This window comes from Macrobrachium rosenbergii, chromosome 43 (assembly GCF_040412425.1).
Source record: "Macrobrachium rosenbergii isolate ZJJX-2024 chromosome 43, ASM4041242v1, whole genome shotgun sequence".
Classification (NCBI taxonomy): domain Eukaryota; kingdom Metazoa; phylum Arthropoda; class Malacostraca; order Decapoda; family Palaemonidae; genus Macrobrachium; species Macrobrachium rosenbergii.
This window is the reverse complement of record NC_089783.1, coordinates 20392174-20405457: the sequence shown is the minus strand read 5'-3', so window position 1 is coordinate 20405457 and position 13284 is coordinate 20392174. Positions and strand designations below refer to the sequence as shown.

The 13284-nt window shown below is 34.5% G+C and overlaps 1 long non-coding RNA gene across 2 annotated transcripts; it reads left to right on the top strand.

Annotated features, from left to right (window-relative positions):
* Positions 1–3160: 3160 nt before the first annotated feature.
* LOC136828623 (uncharacterized) lies at positions 3161–12119 on the top strand. 2 transcript variants are annotated; one of them, XR_010850155.1, is made up of 3 exons: positions 3161–3609; positions 6016–6439; positions 10026–12119. It is a non-coding gene; the product is annotated as an uncharacterized lncRNA (long non-coding RNA). The 2 variants fall into 2 exon arrangements; XR_010850156.1 differs by lacking the exons at positions 3161–3609; positions 6016–6439 and adding an exon at positions 7946–8412.
* Positions 12120–13284: the final 1165 nt, after the last annotated feature.

Genomic DNA, 13284 nt, shown 5'->3' with positions numbered 1-13284 from the left:
ACAATATGAACCTGTCAGGAGGACATTGGAAATCGGATGACATCGACACCTTAATCCTCAAACCCCTCCTGAAGAAGATGACCCAAGAAACACGACCGCCAGATCCATCGCCAAACGGGAGCTAATGAGGCCAAAAACCACTAGGGAATATGGTCATTCTCCTCCTTAAGAAACGCCACCCCCATAACATCGGAGGCCTAGGGCCACACCTTTATGTTTTTGTATATATACCATTGTAACTTTCCACCTGTCCATATTCTACCAGTGAACAGGGCACAGAAGCTAGTGCCCGAAATATATGGTTTCAACGTTTAAATAGTGTTTTATGGGCCTTCTTATATCCATATATATATATATATATATATATATATATATATATATATATATATATATATATATATATATATATATATATATATATATATATATATATATATATATATATATATATATAATGCCAATCCTATATTGTATGATTTTCTTTATAAAAAAATGTTTTAGACAACAATTTATCGTAAATATCATATATATTTTTAATCTTAAGAAGTCAGTAGTTTTTCTTCATACGAATAATATCTAAAGTATAACGCATTAACACATGCCATTATGCATTAACTAACGTTTTGATTTCATTTCATATGTATCTGGATATTTGTAACTGTCGGAAATATTAAACAAGAAATGTTGTCCTAATCGAGTATATTATAAGACAGCGGCTGGTACAGGTGAGCAGAGAGACGGTATGCACTATGTGTACTCTGATAAGAATGCCAGATAAACTATGTTCTTCAGATAACACAAACACAGAGAGATAACATATACAAATCTGTGGCATGTGTATGTTATCGCATTGGAAAAGTTTTCTGCGTGCAAAGAACGAATGGACATGAGCCAGTAGTCTTTATTCTTTGTCAAATTACTGACACTTGAAAAGTGGAAAACTGGTGGTTCAGCTCCGATCCAACAATTATTGGTAACCACATATCATATCTTTGCACGTGCCACAGACATCCGAATATCTTCTGTCTTCGTTATTTTTACTGCTTATTATAGGTAGAACCACTGGATCAGTAACCAGTTGTTATCATTAACTGGGTCTTGTGCTTACACCGCCTCCGATTGTTTATGTTGAATACATTCCTTAGGCACGCCTCATTAATAACTGAATAATGCCACTGTTCCCAAAGTATCATTTGAATATGTGAAGTGTTTCATACCCGAAATTCCTTACTGTCAATGCTGAACTCAACACTGATTTATAGACCATCTAAATTAATGTTTATGCGTTTTATGATAAAATATTTTGAGGTTATTTCAACTTACACAGACCAGTAAAACAATATTCCTTCGAATTAAGGAAGGAATCGGGGATTAAAATAGCCTGTTATTTTCTCCTCTGAGAAACTTTGCGTCCGCTTAATTAAATGGAAGTGACGTTGAGGATGATTAAGTTTCTCTCATCTCTTCCTTTTTGCAGGGAGAGAGAGAGAGAGAGAGAGAGAGAGAGAGAGAGAGAGAGAGAGAGAGAGAGAGAGAGAGAGAGAACCGAACAGAATGTCAATTATCTGGCGTTTAAATTAATTAATTTTCATTCAGATAATTTGGAGATGTTGATAAATGTTCCTGAATATTATGGATATTACTGCTTCACTGCCCTTCGTCTTGCATGCACTCAAGCACATAGAAAGCACTATCTAGAAAATAAGGCCCTCCTGTTTTAACACACCTATCGCTGTACCTAGCAAGCAGATTTTGGGGCCGTTCTCTTTCTGCCAAAATTCCAAACTGTTTACACTATTTATATATCGACTGTTCATCGTTCTCCATTACAGACCAAGACCAACTAAAACTAATTTATCTTTTCGTATGTACTAATTGTTTTACACTCTGTCGTTTCCTCTGACACTCCAACTCTTTTTTTTTCTTCAATTGCATTCAATTTCCCTATTTCATAATATACTTTTTACAATACGGCTTTAAAATCCTTGCCTCACATAGTAACGATCATTTTTCAAATACGCCCATGAACCTGCCACTTCTGTCATTCCTCATTCATTGCTCCATCTTACCTGCTTTCAAGTTACCTCAGAGAATTACTTTTATTAACATTAAGTTTTAAACGCCCTCTGCGTGTGGACAATATTTTTTTTTAGTCTGTGGACTATCACCAATCGCTATATACGACTATCAACACTTCACACTCCTCTTTTCAACATTTTTCTCTCTTTGGAAAACTTTTATCCTACAACTTGTTATCTATTGCATCACTCCAGTCATCAGGATTCTTAAGACTTATCAGGCTATCTTTTACACCAACCTGCTCATTCCAACGTATATTTTCTTATGAGATCTATTTTCAGCTGGAAGTCGTTCAGTCGTTTTAAATGAGTTATTTATTATAACTTACAGCATCCCCATCTTCTTCAAAGTACACACACACACACATATATATATATATATATATATATATATATATATATATATATATATATATATATATATATATATATATATATATATATGATTCAGGATCAAATCTCGTTTTTTCAACTTAGAGTCCAGGGCATTAGCAATTCATTCTCTATATCATAAAAAAGTTGGAGCTTAAGTACTAGGGTACCTGAGGTTTTCCCAGGGGCAGGCGCCTAGGGCCTAACATGCCATGGAATTTTACCTAACTTCCTGACCCAGCAGCGAGTGAAACACTAACATTTCATTCGACTTATCCCTGAGACATGAAGGAACGTGTTTCACAGAAATAAATTTCTGACTCACATCGGGACCAAATCCCGGTCATTCAAGTGAGAGACCAAAGCATTAGCAATGCAATCCACATAATTCATAAAAGAAGAACCTAAACTCCGTACCTACATTTATATTAGACGTTAACTATACTTTCATAGGTTTATACACACACATATATATATATATATATATATATATATATATATATATATATATATATATATATATATATATATATATATATATATATATATATATATATATATATATATATATATATATATATATATATATATATATATATATATATATATATATATATATATATGTATGTATGTGTGTGTATAAACCTATGAAAGTTTAGTTAACGTCTATTCGTATCTACGGTCACCCGCTACGTTTTTTAATTAGAAATTATTTTGTAGAAAGGGAAAGCCATCGGGAATTCATCATCGACTTTACATAGTAGATGTCGACCAGAGAGGGAAAGGAATTATACAAAGAAGAGTTTTTTTTTATTTTTATCGCGTTCTGTTTTCATCATTCAATCGGATTTAACCACAGAGTTTACAAATCCCTTCCAAAAAAAAAGCATGTCGTATTCGCCTGTGAATAGTGAATAGTGTCTCTCATTCCACTTTCCATAAACTTATCACTTATATTGCGAGAACAATTTTATTCGAGCTAGAGTTTGTATTAAATCCCTAAGAAAAACGACTTTCCCTTGCGGCATGTTAAAAACGGTAGAATTTCATGCAGACGGCGTATTTGGGAATCTACTACTACCGCCATCGGTTGGCGATTCTATGAAGCACTGGCGAAAGTGCATAGCTGAAAACTTTCCCGCATCAGTAACAGTCTTTGGTAAGTTTCCGGTATTTTTTTGATATGTAAGATTAGAGCCATGATATATTATAATGTTTCATGATGGCTAGATGCATTTTTCACCATGCAGAACTGTATCTGTTGTAGGATTGACGTAATTCTCGACAAGGAAGCTTCATTATCGAGAAGGAAGGTTTGTTTACGTCTAATAGCTGTTGTGTAGCCTAGCGAACGACAGGTTTCGTGGCCTTGTGGTGATATGAGGAGCTGAAATTATGGTATATAATAATGTTTTATGATTAAAACATATTTTGTCTTATCAAACAGTACTGGCCTTGGATTAGTATATAACTCGGCAACGGTATTTCGTTCATCGAAGAGTATTTGTTTTAAGTCACCAGCTGATTGCTTGCCTTTTAATGTTCCCTTTATCTCGATCTTAGCCTATTATAACATCAAGCTTTTTTTTTTTTTTGTCGTTGAAGACTTTTGATGGCTTAACTTCCCACCAAGTTTCACTTGAAGAAATTTAGGAAATAGTTGCTTCTGATTCAAAATCTGATTAACATGTTAATGATCCTGATCTGGGGAAATTGTGGATGATAACGATGACGATAATATTCTAAGTTAAATCATCTGGTAATTATTCCAAACAATTAGCTGATACTGACCCTCATAAGATAGGCTAATCAAATGTAAAAATGGGACTCCATATGAATGCTTTCATAACCTTTTTTTCCAGAGGAAATATATGAGCGTGTTGCAAAAAAATCAAATAAAAATTTCCACTCTATGATAGGTAGCAAGCAGCCTGCACTTGAAAGATCAAAGTATCATCAGTGACAGGTTTAACTTTCTTGGATATATAAGCTTTTGCTACAGTTGAAATTGCGATGAGGTTAGTTCACATGGATTACCTACCAATGAGAGTTATTTTAGCGAAAATAGCTTTATTAGATACAACAGATTTCAGAGCAGTATTTGTAAAGGAGTTTATAACTGAAGGAACATTATTTAATGGAAATATATTTTATAACATTCAGTCTAGCTAGGAAAATTCAAGGGAAAATAATTTGATATTTCTTAGAAGGATATCAACGGCAGAAGTCACAAAGATGTGTCGATTTCCTAACCCAATTGGAGCGAGATTACCTTGTTATCATTTTCTAGCAAAATTTTTAGACAAAAAGTGACTTACTACAATGTGCAGCGTAAACAGACAGACAAAGAATTGTCAAAAAGAGGTAAAGGTGAGTTTAAAAGGAAGAAAACTATACACATTTTGTGACCTATGTGTAAAGAAGTCACCTCTTGGTGTCATTCCTTGCCTTGCAGAAAATCATATCTATAAAGTATACAAAAATCATTGCTAATGAAGAAAATTAATATAAAATTACCTGATGCGCACAACCAGGATGGTTAGTGTTTTTAATAGGGGGTATAAAAACTAAAATATTTTGTTTTCCCATTTTCCCCTTCTTTGTAACCTATGCATAATTTATGGTATGGCAAACACTCGCAAAGTACAAGAAATGTTGCAAATGTGGAAAATTAATAGAGCATACACTGGCAGTGTACTAAAAGGGATTGCCAGTGCCACTAAAAAGATTTCAGAAGCCAACTTACAGTAAAATTTGTCCATGTTTTCCAGATTTTAGCAGTTTTTTTTATACATAATGGCTTACCTAAAGGTAATACAATGTTCAGTCCTGAAAGTAGAGTTCTTATAGATGTTATGAAACTTTTATGATTACTGTAAACCTTTTCAATTTTTCATATAAAATGGTAACTGTTTTCGAATGAGAGCGAAAATAAACAACAGCAAAGGGTTAATCTAGTTGATCACTGTTATACTGCTTAGTATTCATATTATTCTGCTTAGAATATAGCAATTGCTTGAAACACTCAAGTATTTCACCCATCACATGGCTCCATTTTGGTCATTTTGGATAAAAATTCAAAAAAGTATTTTGTATTCTTGTTGCTAATCTAGATAGCCAGCCCGGTTACTTAGTCTAGCTTTGTTTTCCAGTGGTGTAACATAACGCTTTTGCCTATAACTCAGACGTACACATGCAACTGAAAGTAACATGAAGCAATCAGTTTATCTAATAAGTCAAGTTGATCTTATTGATTTACCCACAATAAATGTTAAGAAGTGTCATTACGTTGATTAGCCTTCAGAAACGTTACTTTTGACACCCAATAGGGTTTTAATGATAGAAATTACTGCACCCCGATTGTAGAACTTATAAGTGAAATTTTCCTAAGTTTCATACTCTTGGCAAATATAGAATTGTGCTCTTGTGCTATAAATAGCACAAAATTTGGGTTTCAAGGTGACAGACAATTTACTGGTTTTATAGTTAGGTAGGTATGACTGATTCGTAATCACCACAGAAAGCTAAATTTTTAATCCATTTTTGTTTCCCTTTCTTTCTTTAGGTCATCAGCTGAAAACCTTTATTGGCAGACTCAGCAGAATATAAATCCATGAGGGTTCCAAAAGGAAATCGACCAGCAGTGAGAGACAAGTTACCCGAAAGAACAATAGTGGTTGCTCTGGAAAGAAGGTGCAGGTAATGAAAATAAAAGAGAAAATGACGAGGATAAGGCAGCCTCTTGCTCAACCATCAGGCATCCTCGGCCATTCTACTAAGCCGGCCCTACGTACCGTTTGAAAAATAAAAGGAAGAGGGAACTAACAAAAAAGAACTCCAATCCAAGACAGTGGAAGACCTCAGTGCAAAGGCCATGGCATCGTTCAATATTGAAGAACAGTGGTTTATTTCTGAGTGGCCTTCTACAAAAGATGCCTACCATGCTAGTGAGTTTCTTTTACACAACAAGATTGATCAGATTGAAAAAGGTAAGACAAATAGGGTGTTCAGTGTTGTCAAGTCTGTGTCAGCAGTAAGAGAGAGGTAATTAATATGCCAGCCTAATGAGCGACTCGTGCCTTGACCAATGTACTACCTAATCTTAATTAATGAAGTAGCTACAAATACTGGGACTTATGATATGCTGCAAATTCCTGTGATATGTGCAGCACATGCTCATAAATTAAACTGTGATATGTATACAATATCTTGCCAAGAATATTGACCATATACTTTTTGTTGTCACTAGTGTATAATTATGAGTGAACTAACAAAAGCTGGTTCTAGCATACAATGCAAATGGTAATACCAATTTAATTGTGTTATAAGATTACAGTCCTTGTTGGCAGTAGGACTGTTAGACATAGTACAATCATTAATGCGTATCTCTAGCAGTAATTTTAGATGAACTGGTACATCTCCGTAGCTACAGTCCTTAATTAAATGATTGTTTTTTGAGTAATATGATATCAGTTAGAATCTATATAGTCAAATTTTAAGATAAAGTTTGATACAGGGCTTTTCAGTAACGGAGCTTTTAACAGAAACCTGTGAAATTCAAGCTTAAAACTGAAAATTAAGTAAACAGTGCAGCAAGAGTCCAAAATAAAGTACTTTATACTCGCCTAGATATTTGTGAGACTTGCCAAGTTCATACTGTATATGTTAAAGTGGTATTGCAAAACTGAACTATACAAATCTGTACATCCATGTATTTAAAAGCCTCTTACTGAAAGGCAAGTTCAGTTACTAAAAGAATATAGTGTCCATCTTGGAGTTTCTAGTTGTCCCAATTAGTGGCATTACTTCATATAGAATATCGCAAAACTAAACATACAAATGTGTACATCCATGTATTTAAAATGACATTCTTGTTCAGCCTCTTACTGAAAGGTTTTGATATCAGTCACTCATGACAGAGGGTTTCTGATGCCAATCACTCAGTGACAGAAAGTTTTTTATATTATTTACTCATTTGGAAAAGTTTTTATATCAGTCACCCTGGAAAGAACAGTGATAAATGTTAGTAAGAAAATGTTATTACTCTTTTGATTAGCCTTCAGAAACGTAACGAATCCAAGACAGTTTGAGACATCGTTCAATAGGGTTTTAATGATAGTCAGCCTAATGAGCGACTTTGTGCCTTGACCAATGCAATTACCGCCTTAATTAATGAAGTAAAGTTACTGCACCCTGATTGTAAAATTTATATGTAAAATTTTCCTAAGTTTCATACTCTTGGCAAATATAGGATTGTGCTCTTGTGCTATTTTGGTTTTTAATAATCTTGTTAGGATGGAATCCACTTGACATGGAACTCTTTATAAGTTAAGCAAAATGTTATGGGACATGCAGATGCTAAGAAGGAAATGTTGCGGGATATGCAGTAACTGAAAATTAAAAAAGGTGATAGACAATTTACTGGTTTTATAGTTAGGTAGGTATGTCCATCTGATCTGGTTGTACTCACCACAGAAAGCTACATTTTAATCCAGCTGAAAACCTTACTGAAAGGTTTTATTGGCAGGTTCAACAGAATATAAATCCAGTTTTTTATAGGGTTCACAAAAATGGAAATCAACCAGCAGTGAAAGACAAGTTATCCTGATTGAAAGAACAGTAGTGACTGCTTTGGAGAGAAGTTACAGGTAATGAAAATAAAAGACAAAATGACGGGATAAGGCAGCCTCTTGCTCAACCATCAGGCATCCTCGGCCATTCTGCTGAAAAAGCCGGCCCTAGGGTGAAAGGAAATACCGTTTGAGAAAAACAAAAGGAAGAGAGAACTAACCAAAAAAGAACTCAATCCAATCCAAGACTGTGTGGAAGACCACAGTGCAAGGGCTATGGCGTCGTTCAAGATTGAAGAATAGTTGGTTTATTTCTGAGTGGCCTTCTACAAAAGATGCCTACCATGCTAGTGAGTTTCTTTTACACAACAAGATAGATCAGATTGAAAAAGGTAAGAGAAGTAGGGTGTTCAGTGTTGTCAAGTGCGTGTCAGCAGTAAAAGATAGGTAATGAATATGCCTGCCTAATGAGCGACTCGTGCCTTGACCATTGTACTACCTAGTCTTAATTAATGAAGTAGCTACAAATACTGGGACTTATGATATGCTGCAAATTCCTGTGATATGTGCAGCACATGCTCATAAACTGATGTGATATCAAAAATATGTATACAATATCTTGCCAAGAATATTGCCCATATACTTTTTGTTGTCACTAGTGTATAATTATGAGTGAACTAACAAAAGCTGGTTCCAGTGTACAGTACAACTCTAATGGTCATACCAATATAATTTTGTAGTAGGATTACAGGTCCTTGTTGGCAGTAGGACTGTTAGGTATAGTACAATCATTAATGCGTATCTCTAGCAGTCATTTTAGATGAACTGGTACATGTCCGTAGCTTCAGTCCTTAATTAAATGATTGTTTTTTTAGCAATATAATATCAATTAGAATCTATATAGTCAAATTTTAAGATAATCTTTGATGCAGAGCTTTTCAGTAATGGAGCTTTTAACAGAAATCTGTGAAGTTCAAGCTTAAAACTGAAAATTAAGTAAACAGTGCAGTAATTGTCCAAAATAAAGTACTTTGTGAGACTTGCCTATACTGTATATGTTAAAGTGGTGGAAGCTGCTCAAGCCAAGTTCAGTTACTAAAGGAATATAGTGTCCATCTTGGAGCTTCTAGTTGTCCCTTACTACTTCATGAAGGATATTGCAAAACTAAACTTTATACAAATCTGTACATCCATATATTTAAAAGGACATTCTTGTTCAGCCTCTTACTGAGAGGTTTTGACATCAGTCACTCATGACAGAGGTTTTCTGATGTCAGTCATTCAGTGACAGAAAGTTTTTTTATATTATTTACTCATTTGCAAAAGTTTTATTTTTTTATATCAGTCGCTCATTGACAGGTTTCAGATTTCAGAAGCAGAGGTCCTGAAATAATATCCAAGATTTTTAAATGTTGGGAACTAGGGTAGTCTACTGTATTTTGTGGAAGCACAGCTGTTCGGTACCTAGTCCCTTATGAATTTAAGTTTGTCTACCTAATTTTTTTTTAATATTGAACTTGCTTAACCCACAAATTTAGAAGCAGCTGCCCTCGAACCCAAAGGTTTGAGTTATGGATTTCCAGATAGGGATGTTCATTTGGACAAGTTCTGTTATCCTATCATTATTCGAGGGCACAAAATCAAATTTTAACTGTATTTTACCGGGAGATGGTTTTGAAAACATTTACTTATGTTTATGAGAGGCTTCAATAGCCTTAATTCAGGTAGATCATTTTTTAAAAGATTTTTAGTTCTAGATAAGTTAAATTTCAAATAAAATAACGTTGGTGGGCAACTGAAACCTATAGCCCCTGGGAACTAATACTGAACGGAGTGTCTTCTTATAAATGTGACATTATTTTACCCAACAATTTTATAGCTACTGGAGTTTAAAGTTTATAGTTCTTGAATTTTGATAGGTATTGATTACTGTATAGTTCACCGTATGTTAGGAAGCACTTACCCTGCAAAAATATTGTGTGTAATTTTTGAATTCTTGTTGCAGAATATGGTTGGTCTCTTGCATGAATGGAATGAATATATTATAACAAGATTAGCGGCGATGTTCATTACCATTACCTCCATGAACTTCAAGAAAGTCCTGTATTCTGTGTCGTAAGCTAGATATGGGATCTATGACTTCAAGGACAGGAATCAGAGCACACCAGGATTTTTAGTTCATAGGTCGTTCTCAACTTTAAAAGTTCTTGTGCAGAATAGTTCGTAGTGAGGCTCTAAGCACCTTGATATTGCATAATTAGTCAATTCAAGTTAATATTTTAGGTAACACTCCAGAAATCATCTTATTGTTTATTAGTCTTGTTTCAGTTCCTAAGATATTCAGTGATTTGATGGCGTTAATTTGCCTCATTTAAGATACTATTACATCATTCTTAGGTTACCCACCAGTCTTTCATTTTGAATTTTAAAAAAAGAATCAAGCTTCATTACTAGATCTTTGTATTTCATAACTTGATATAAGTCTGCTTATCATTTTAATGACATTAGTCACAATTTTATAGGCTTTTGGGGTCTTGGGTAATGCCAAGTCACGCTACATTTATTTGGACCTCATCATTAAATCTCGCTCTCACCAATCTCTGTGATGAAGATATTGTTTCTACTAATGAATATGTATTTCTGGTGAATTGAAAGCTTGAGCTTCTCCAAATTACCTGTGTTCTGAAGTTCCCAGAGCACATTTTAATAACAATGTGATTGCAAGTCATTCTTTATGTTTAGCAAATATCAGATGTTTCTGACAAGCAAACAAAGCAGTATCCTTAGGAAAAAATTTGTCAAAATACGGTTATGGTACTATGAAGTGTTCAGTCAGAGTAAATGTTATGTTGGAATCATTAAATAGTGAAATTGCTTTTAAAATTATACATTGCCAGAAATTATGACCAATGATTTTAATTTTGCTTTTTACATCCTCATGAGCCAGTTATAGCATCAGACTGTTAATCAGTTGGGGAGCATGAATTTCTTTTTTGTGACGTTTGGTACCACACAGGCTTCTAGAAGCTTTATTTCAGCTATTATCAAATTTTGGGATGATCTTTCTAGCCAAATGTTTGAATCGGTTTCATTTCACTTTAAATAAATGCAAGTGTTTTTCAGTTGAGCAGCCTTACATGTGTCTTATTCCTCAGTTTATTTTGTTTTGTTTGATTTCTGCGTTATTTCTAATATGATTTATTCCTTCTTTCTGTTATTCTTTTTCTGTACTGGACTGCTTATCGTACTTAGACTGTTGGGCTCACAGTATTTCGCTTTTCAAACTCGGGTTGCATCATGGTTCGGAACGCTAATAATAATTTTCTTAAAGTAGTGTTCTATTCATGGTCATAAATCGAAAACTGGTAGGTTGTAAAGTTGCTATTCACTGTTAGTTTCTTTGCCCAAAATTTAGTTTTTTGATCTGATACTGTGGTATAGTGCATTACTAATGCTTTCCCTTAAAAGCTTTCTAATTTGTAGTTGTAAATTATGAACATTTGTCTTTCGACGAATACTGTGTTTTGTCATGAGTTTCTTGACCAATAATTATATTTGTCCGAATTGCGGAGTTTTGGGAGCAATAAAGGTAATTTCGTTTCATTTTCGCTGGGAATTGTGTCAAGACGGCTGATGACATCACAGAATTTGTACGCTTGCTTAGGACTGGGTTGGAACTTGATTCTTGGCTTGGTACAGTATTTTGTCTTTTAAGTTGGTCCTAGGTACTAGATGATGTGAAGGTGATAACTCTGCCTAATCTGTGGTGAAAAAATATCATACACTATCAATAGTTTCTTATTTTTGTATATGTTTGAATTGTTGACACCTGATTTTATAAGATGGTTTGGTCTTCAAACTGTTTTCCCAAATAATGAGCTTTCAGTTTATGAACTTCAGGGCAATCCTAGATTTTATGACATTTGGGTACTCCTCGTTTCTCAGAATGTCAGGACCTCCTTGGTCTTTTCAGGACACTCCTTAGTTTATTAACTTTTTGGGGGTTCTCTTTTCTACGTAGTATTTCAAGGAACATTGGTTAAAGACTTATCAGTCATTTATATTGTATTTTGAAAATATTTCCCTTTCGAAGTGTATTAAATTTTCATTTTGTCACTTTTGCTTAGACGCCCGTTCTGTCTTAATTTAAGAATCTTTGGGAATTACCACAATTTTTTCTACAACGGTAACTCAAGGGTACCTATGTTTCACTTACTGGGAATTGCCACAATGCTTTCTAAAATAGTAACTCAGGGTACCTGTGCTTCTCGTACTGGGAATTACCACAATGCTTTCTAAAACAGTAACTCAAGGATACCTATGTTTCTCTTACTGGGAATTACCACAATGCTTTCTAAAACAGTAACTCAAGGGTGCCTATGTTTCTCTTATTGGGAATTACCACAATGCTTTCTAAAACAGTAACTCAGCGATACCTATGTTTCTCTTACTGGGAATTAACACAATGCTTTCTACAACAGTAACTCAAGGGTGCCTACGCTTCTCTCACTGGGAATTAACACAATGCATTCTAAAACAGTAACTCAAGGATACCTACGCTTCTCTTACTGGGAATTACCACAATGCTTTCTAAAACAGTAACTCAACGATACCTATGTTTCTCTTATTGGGAATTACCACAATGCTTTCTAAAACAGTAACTCAACGATACATATGGTTCTCTTACTGGGAATTAACACAATGTTTCTACAACAGTAACTCAAGGGTACCTATGTTTCTCTTACTGGGAATTAACACAATTCGTTCTAAAACAGTAACTCAAGGATACCTACGCTTCTCTTACTGGGAATTACCAGAATGCTTTCTAAAACAGTAACTCAAGGATACCTACGCTTCTCTTACTGGGAATTACCAGAATGCTTTCTAAAACAGTAACTCAAGGGTATCTACACTTCTCTTACTGGGAATTGCCACAATGCTTTCTAAAACAGTAACTCAAGGATACCTACGCTTCTCTTACTGGGAATTACCACAATGCTTTCTACAACAGCAACTCAAGGGTACCTACACTTCTCTTACTGGGAATTACCACAATGCTTTCTAAAACAGTAACGCAAGGGTACCAACGCTTCTCTTACTGGGAATTACCACAATGCTTTCTAAAACAGTAACTCAAGGGTACCTACGCTTCTCTTACTGGGAATTACCTCAATGCTTTCTAAAACAGTAACTCAAGGATACCTATGTTTCTCTTACTGGGTATTTCCACAATGCTTTCTAAAACAGTAACTCAAAGATACCTA